This window comes from Somniosus microcephalus, chromosome 17 (assembly GCF_052327205.1).
Source record: "Somniosus microcephalus isolate GS21.2 chromosome 17, FLI_Smic_1.0, whole genome shotgun sequence".
NCBI classification, from domain to species: Eukaryota; Metazoa; Chordata; class Chondrichthyes; order Squaliformes; family Somniosidae; genus Somniosus; species Somniosus microcephalus.
Genome location: NC_141003.1, coordinates 62,134,027 through 62,141,735, shown reverse-complemented (window position 1 = coordinate 62,141,735; position 7,709 = coordinate 62,134,027).

The window sequence follows — 7,709 nt, the reverse complement described above, 5'->3', positions numbered from 1 at the left end:
GTACCAAATGAAGTAGAAAGACTGTTTAAATTAATATTGTTTAAAAGTAATATTGTATATACCCAACAAATGTCAAATCGATTGACACCTACAGAATGTTGGAAAACTGTACCTTTTTTGCTATGTAAGCTTTGGCAATATGGTTCTCTGTAAACTTTCATGCCAATAAAGCATTTGAACTGAACTGAACTGAACTGAGTGGGAGTGTGTGAGAGAGAGAGAGAGAGAGTGGGAGTGTGTGTGAGAGAGAGAGAGAGTGGGAGTGTGAGAGAGAGAGAGAGACTGGGAGTGTGTGAGAGAGAGAGAGAGAGAGTGGGAGTGTGTGTGAGAGAGAGAGAGAGTGGGAGTGTGAGAGAGAGAGAGAGACTGGGAGTGTGTGAGAGAGAGAGAGAGACTGGGAGTGAGAGAGAGAGATTGGGAGTGTGAGAGAGAGAGAGAGATTGGGAGTGAGAGATATACCTGTTTATACACTGTATGAATAGAACTGCGTTTATGTGTTCAACCATAAATGTATTATGATGCTTTGGCAACATAAGATGTACCTTATCATGCCAATAAAGCGATTTGAATTTGAGTTTGAATTTGAATTGAGAGAGAGAGACTGGGAGTGGTGAGAGAGAGAGACTGGGAGTGTGAGAGAGAGAGAGAGACTGGGAGTGTGTGAGAGAGAGAGAGACTGGGATGTGAGAGAGAGAGATTGGGAGTGTGAGAGAGAGAGATTGGGAGTGAGAGAGAGAGAGAGATTGGGAGTGTGAGAGAGAGAGAGATTGGGAGTGTGAGAGAGAGGGAGACTGGGAGTGTGAGAGAGAGAGAGAGACTGGGAGTGTGAGAGAGAGAGATTGGGAGTGTGAGAGAGAGAGAGAGACTGGGAGTGTGAGAGAGAGAGAGAGACTGGGAGTGTGAGAGAGAGAGAGAGAGATTGGAGTGTGAGAGAGAGCGAGAGATTGGGAGTGTGAGAGAGAGAAAGATTGGGAGTGAGAGAGAGAGAGAGATTGGGAGTGTGAGAGAGAGAGAGATTGGGAGTGTGAGAGAGAGGGAGACTGGGAGTGTGAGAGAGAGAGAGAGATTGGGAGTGAGAAAGAGAGAGATTGGGAGTGTGAGAGAGAGAGAGAGAGATTGGGAGTGTGAGAGAGAGAGATTGGGAGTGAGAGAGAGAGAGAGATTGGGAGTGTGAGAGAGAGAGATTGGGAGTGTGAGAGAGAGAGATTGGGAGTGAGAGAGAGAGAGATTGGGAGTGAGAGAGAGAGAGAGATTGGGAGTGAGAGAGAGAGAGATTGGGAGTGTGAGAGAGAGAGAGACTGGGAGTGCGAGAGAGAGAGAGATTGGGAGTGTGAGAGAGAGAGAGATTGGGAGTGTGAGAGAGAGAGAGATTGGGAGTGTGAGAGAGAGATTGGGAGTGTGAGAGAGAGAGAGATTGGGAGTGTGAGAGAGAGCGAGAGATTGGGAGTGTGAGAGAGAGAGAGATTGGGAGTGTGAGAGAAAGAGATTGGGAGTGTGAGAGAGAGAGAGACTGGGAGTGTGAGAGAGAGAGAGACTGGGAGTGAGAGAGAGAGAAAGATTGGGAGTGTGAGAGAGAGAGATTGGGAGTGTGAGAGAGAGAGAGAGATTGGGAGTGTGAGAGAGAGAGAGATTGGGAGTGTGAGAGAGAGAGAGATTGGGAGTGTGAGAGAGAGAGAGATTGGGAGTGTGAGTGAGAGAGAGACTGGGAGTGTGAGAGAGAGAGATTGGGAGTGTGAGAAAGATTGGGAGTGTGAGAGAGAGAGATTGGGAGTGTGAGAGAGAGAGATTGGGAGTGTGAGAGAGAGAGATTGGGAGTGTGAGAGAGAGAGAGATTGGGAGTGTGAGAGAGAGAGATTGGGAGTGTGAGAGAGAGAGATTGGGAGTGTGAGAGAGAGAGAGATTGGGAGTGTGAGAGAGAGAGATTGGGAGTGTGAGAGAGAGATAGATTGGGAGTGTGAGAGAGAGAGAGATTGGGAGTGAGGGAGAGAGATTGGGAGTGTGAGAGAGATTGGGAGTGTGAGAAAGAGAGAGAGAGATTGGAGTGTGAGAGAGAGACTGGGAGGAGAGGGAGAGAGTGGGGGAGAGAGAGAGAGACTGGGGGGAGAGAGAGACTGGGGGAGAGAGAGACTGGAGGGGAGAGAGAAAGAGACTGGTGGGGAGAGAGAGACTGGGGGAGAGAGAGACTGGAGGAGAGAGAGACAGAGAATGGGGGGGAGAGAAAGACTGGGGGTAGAGAGAGAGACGGGGGGTAGAGAGAGAGACGCGGGGTAGAGAGAGAGAAACTGGGGGAGAGAGAGAGCGACTGAGGGGGGAGAGAGAGAGACAGGGAGAGAGAGAGAGACTGGGGAGATAGAGAGAGAGAGACTGAGGGGGGAGAGAGAGAGCGACCCAGGGGAGAGAGACTGGGGGAGAGAGAGCAAAACGGTGAGAGAGAGAGAGAGAGAGAGTAGAGAGACTGGGGGGAGACAGGGGAGAGAGAGAGAGAGAGAGAGAGACGGGGAAGGGAGAGAGAGACTGGGGAGAGAGAGATAGAGAGACTGGGAGACAGAGAGAGAGAGATAGAGAGACGGGGAGCGAGAGAGAGATTGGGGGAGAGAGAGACTGGAGGAGGGAGAGACTGGAGGAGAGAGAGAGACGGAGAGGAGAGAGAGAGACTGGGAGAGAGAGTCTGGAGGAGAGAGAGAGACTGGGAGACTGGGGGAGAGAGAGAGACTGGGAGATAGAGAGAGAGAGAGGAGACTGAGGGGGGGAGAGAGAGAGAGCCGGGGAGAGAGAGAGAAACTGGGGGAGAGAGAGAGACTGGGGGAAGAGAGAGAGAGACTGGGAGACAGAGAGGACTGAGGGGGAGAGAGAGAGCGACTGAGGGGGGAGAGAGGGAGAGAGAGAAACTGGGGGAGAGAGAGAGAGACTGAGGGGGAGAGAGAGCGACTGAGGGGGAGAGAGAGAGACTGAGGGAGAGAGAGAGAGACGGGGAGAGAGAGAGAGAGTAGAGAGACTGAGGGGAGAGAGAGGAGAGAGACTGGGGAGAGAGAGAGAGACTGAGGGGGAGAGAGAGAGAGACGGGGGAGAGAGAGAGACTGGGGAGAGAGAGAGAGAGAGACGGGGAAGGGAGAGACTGGGGAGAGAGAGAGAATCTGGGGAGAGAGAGAGAGAGAGAGAGGAGACTGGGGAGATAGAGAGAGAGATTGGGGAGAGATGAGAGAGACTGGAGGAGGGAGAGACTGGAGGAGAGAGAGAGACAGAGAGAGCAAGACTGGAGGAGGGAGAGTCTGGAGGAGAGAGACTGGGAGACTGGGGGAGAGAGAGAGACTGGGAGATAGAGGGAGAGAGAGACGGGGAGAGAGAGAGAGAGTAGAGAGACTGGGGGGAGAGAGAGGAGAGAGACTGGGGAAGAGAGAGAGAGAGAATGGGGAGATAGAGAGAGAGAGAGACTGAGGGGGAGAGAGAGAGAGACTGGGTCACCCAGCTGAGTAGGCTGGGCACAGTGAAAGCACTGATTTCTTTATGACAGCACAAAAACTGCTCTGACATCATAGCAGCTATTCACATCATAGTCACTCAATGCTAATGAGGGGATAATGAGCGGAATTTTGAACGTTTTTGGGATACCGCTGGGCGCAATTTTGTCCGGCCGAAACATAAATACGCCTATGACCGGTCCGTAATCGTAAGCTTTCTTTTGACGTGACGCGCGTTGTAGGTACGCTCTATAACTTTCGAACGTATAGAGAACGGACAGACAGACATCCAGACAGACAGAAGAGGTCTTTTATATATACAGACTAGCTGGGGGAGCCCGGCGGTGCCGAGGCTTTTTGAGGGCATGTTGTTGTTGGAAGAGAGAGAGGGAGCGACTGGGGGGAAGAGAGAGAGGGAAGGAGAGAGAGAGAGAGAGGGAACGAGAGAGAGGGAAGGAGAGAGAGAGAGGGAAGGAGAGAGAGAGAGGGATGGAAGGAAAGAGAGAGAGAGATGGAAGGAGAGAGAGAGAGGGAAGGAGCGAGAGGGAAGGAGAGAGAAAGAGAGGGGAAGGAGAGAGAGACAGAGAGAGAGAGGGAAGGAGAGGGAAGGAGAGAGAGAGAGGGAAGGAGAGAGAGAGAGATTGGGAGTGTGAGAGAGAGAGATTGGGAGTGTGAGAGAGAGAGAGATTGGGAGTGTGAGAGAGAGAGGGATTGGTGAAGTGGGAGAGAGAGAGAGATTGGGAGTGTGAGAGAGAGAGAGATTGGGAGTGTGAGAGAGAGAGATTGGGAGTGTGAGAGAGAGATTGGGAGTGTGAGAGAGAGAGATTGGGAGTGTGAGAGAGAGAGAGATTGGGAGTGTGAGAGAGAGAGATTGGGAGTGAGAGAGAGAGAGAGATTGGAGTGTGAGAGAGAGACTGGGAGTGTGAGAGAGAGAGAGAAATTGGGAGTGTCAGAGAGAGAGATTGGGAGTGTGAGAGAGAGAGAGATTGGGAGTGTCAGAGAGAGAGATTGGGAGTGAGAGATAGAGAGATTGGGAGTGTGAGAGAGAGAGATTGGGAGTGTTTCAGTGAAGCAACCACTAACACTACTAACAATAACCAGCCCCAGGACAGTGACATCGTAGCACAGAGAATTCGACCCAACACAATTGTCACTAAACAAAAGGAAAAATACCTGTCATATTGGGCAGAAACAACAAAACCCAAAGCAAACTCAATTGCTACTTGGCCCTAAACAGACAATACAACATGGCTGAGTACCTGACCATGGTAAAGGATAACAAACTGAGAAAAACCTTGACAAGGTACAGACTTAGCGAACATAGTCTAGCGATCGAAAAAGGCAGACACAGGCAGACCAGGCTGCAGAGAGGACAGGATATGCTCTCACTGCAGTCAGGGAGTAGTGGAGACAGAGATGCACTTCCTCACAGCCTGTGGAAAATATCAGGGCATCAGGGAGAATTTCTACCAAAAATTCTCACAAATATGCCCTGAATTCAGAAATTTGAATGACGACCAAAAACTCCCATACCTACTGGGGGGAGGAGAGAAGCTGTGTAGCACTGGCGGCACACTATGTTACAGCTTGCCATGAACAGAGGGACAACCAGTAAACCTAAGAAAAGAGTATATATAAATAATGCGAATGTATATTTATACACTCAGGGATATACCTGTTTATACACTGTATGAATAGAACTGCGTTTATGTGTTCAACCATAAATGTATTTTGATGCTTTGGCAACATAAGATGTACCTTATCATGCCAATAAAGCGATTTGAATTGAATTGAATTGAATTGAATTGAGTGAGAGAGAGAGATTGGGAGTGTGAGAGAGAGAGACTGGGAGTGAGAGAGAGAGAGATTGGGAGTGTGAGAGAGAGATTGGGAGTGTGAGAGAGAGAGAGAGAGATTGGGAGTGTGAGAGAGAGAGATTGGGAGTGTGAGAGAGAGAGAGATTGGGAGTGAGAGAGAGATTGGGAGTGTGAGAGAGAGAGAGAGATTGGGAGTGAGAGAGAGAGATTGGGAGTGTGAGAGAGAGAGAGAGATTGGGAGTCAGAGAGAGAGAGAGATTGGGAGTCTGAGAGAGAGAGAGATTGGGAGTGAGAGAGAGAGAGCGAGAGAGATTGGGAGTGTGAGAGAGAGAGAGATTGGGAGTGTGAAAGAGAGAGAGATTGGGAGTGTGAGAGAGAGACTGGGAGTGTGTGAGAGAGAGAGACTGGGAGTTTGAGAGAGAGATTGGGAGTATGAGAGAGAGAGAGACTGGGAGCGTGAGAGAGAGAGTTTGGGAGCGTGAGAGAGAGAGAGATTGGGAGTGTGAGAGAGAGAGAGATTGGGAGTGTGAGAGAGAGAGAGATTGGGAGTGTGAGAGAGAGAGAGATTGGGAGTGTGAGAGAGAGATTGGGAGTGTGAGAGAGAGAGATTGGGAGTGTGAGAGAGAGAGAGATTGGGAGTGTGAGAGAGAGATTGGGAGTGAGAGAGAGGGAGAGATTGGGAGTGTGAGAGAGAGAGATTGGGAGTGAGAGAGAGAGAGAGTTGGGAGTGAGAGAGAGAATGGGGAGATAGAGAGAGAGACTGAGGGGGAGAGAGGAGCAACTGAGGGGTGAGAGAGAGAGAGATGTGGAGGGAGAGGGAGAGACTGGGAGATAGAGAGAGAGAGACTGAGGGGGGAGAGAGAGAGTGACTGAGGGGGAGAGAGAGAGAGACTGGGGGAGAGACGGGGGGAGAGAGAGAGAGACTGGGGGAGAGAGAGAGAGATGGGCGAAGGGAGAGAGAGACTGGGGAGAGAGAGGGAGACTGGGGAGATAGAGAGAGCGAGAGAGTGACAGGGGAGAGAGAGAGACCGGGGTGGGGGGGAGAGAGAGAGAGAGAGACTGAGGGGAGAGAGAGAGAGAGATAGGGAGAGAGAGAGACTTGGGGGGGAGAGGGAGAGAGTGGAGGGAGAGGGAGAGAGTGGGGGAGTGAGGGAGAGAGTGGGGGGAGAGAGAGAGAGAGAGAGACTGGGGGAGAGGGAGAGAGTGGAGGGTGAGAGTGGGGGAGAGAGTGAGGGAGAGAGTGGGGGAGAGAGTGGGGGAGAGTGGGGGAGAGAGAGAGAGAGACTGGGGGGAGAGGGAAGAGAGTTGGGGAGAGGGAGAGAGAGACTGGGGGAGAGAGAGACTGGGGGAGAGAAAGACTGAGGGGAGAGAGAGAGAGACTGGGGGAGAGAGAGACTGGGGAGAGAGAGACTGGGGAGAGAGAGACTGGAGGAGAGAGAGAGAGACTGGGGGGAGAGAGAGAGACTGGGGGGAGAGAGAGACTGGGGAGAGAGAGACTGGAGGAGAGAGAGTGAGACTGGGGGAGAGAGAGAGACTGGGGGAGAGAGAGAGACTGGGGGGAGAGAGAGACTGGGGGGAGAGAGAGACTGGGGTGGGGAGAGAGAGACTTGGGGGGAGAGAGAGACTGGGGGGAGAGAGAGAGACTGGGGGAGAGAGAGAGACTGGGGGGAGAGAGAGAGACCTGGGGGAGAGAGAGAGACTGGGGGAGAGAGAGAGACTGGGGGGGAGAGAGAGAGACTGGGGGGAGAGAGAGAGACTGGGGGGAGAGAGAGAGACTGGGAGAGAGAGAGGAAAAACTGGGGGAGAGAGAGTGCGACTGAGGGGGGAGAGAGAGAGACGGGGAAGAGAGAGAGAGACTGGGGGAGAGAGAGAGAGACTGGGGGAGAGAGAGAGACGGGAGAGAGAGAGAGAGACTGGGGGAGAGAGACGGGGAGAGAGAGAGAGAGAGAATGGGGAGAGAGAGAGAGAGAGAGACTGAGGGGGAGAGAGAGAGAGACTGGGGAGAGAGAGAGAGACTGGGAGAGAGAGAGAGGGAAGAGAGAAATGTTTTCGGGAGGGGAGGGGGGAAGGGGAGGGGAGGGAAGGGGGAGGGGAGGGAGAGTCCCCGAGCCCCGCCCCCCCAATCACCCGAGCCCCGCCCCACCGATCTCCGAGCCCGCCCCCATCTCCCGAGCACCGTCCCCCCGATCTCCCGAGCCCCGCCCCCCCCATCTCAGGAGCACGGACCCCCCCCCCGATCTCCCGAGCCCCGCCCCCCCGGAGCCCGATCTCCCGAGCCCCGCCCCCCCGATCTCCGGAACCCTGACCCCCCCAAGCCCCGCCCCCCGATCTCCGGAGCTCCGCCCCCCCGATCTCCGGAGCCCCCGCCCCCGCTGAGGGTCGGCCCCCCGATCTCCCGAGCCCTGCCCCCCCCCCGATCTGTAGTCCGGGCCCG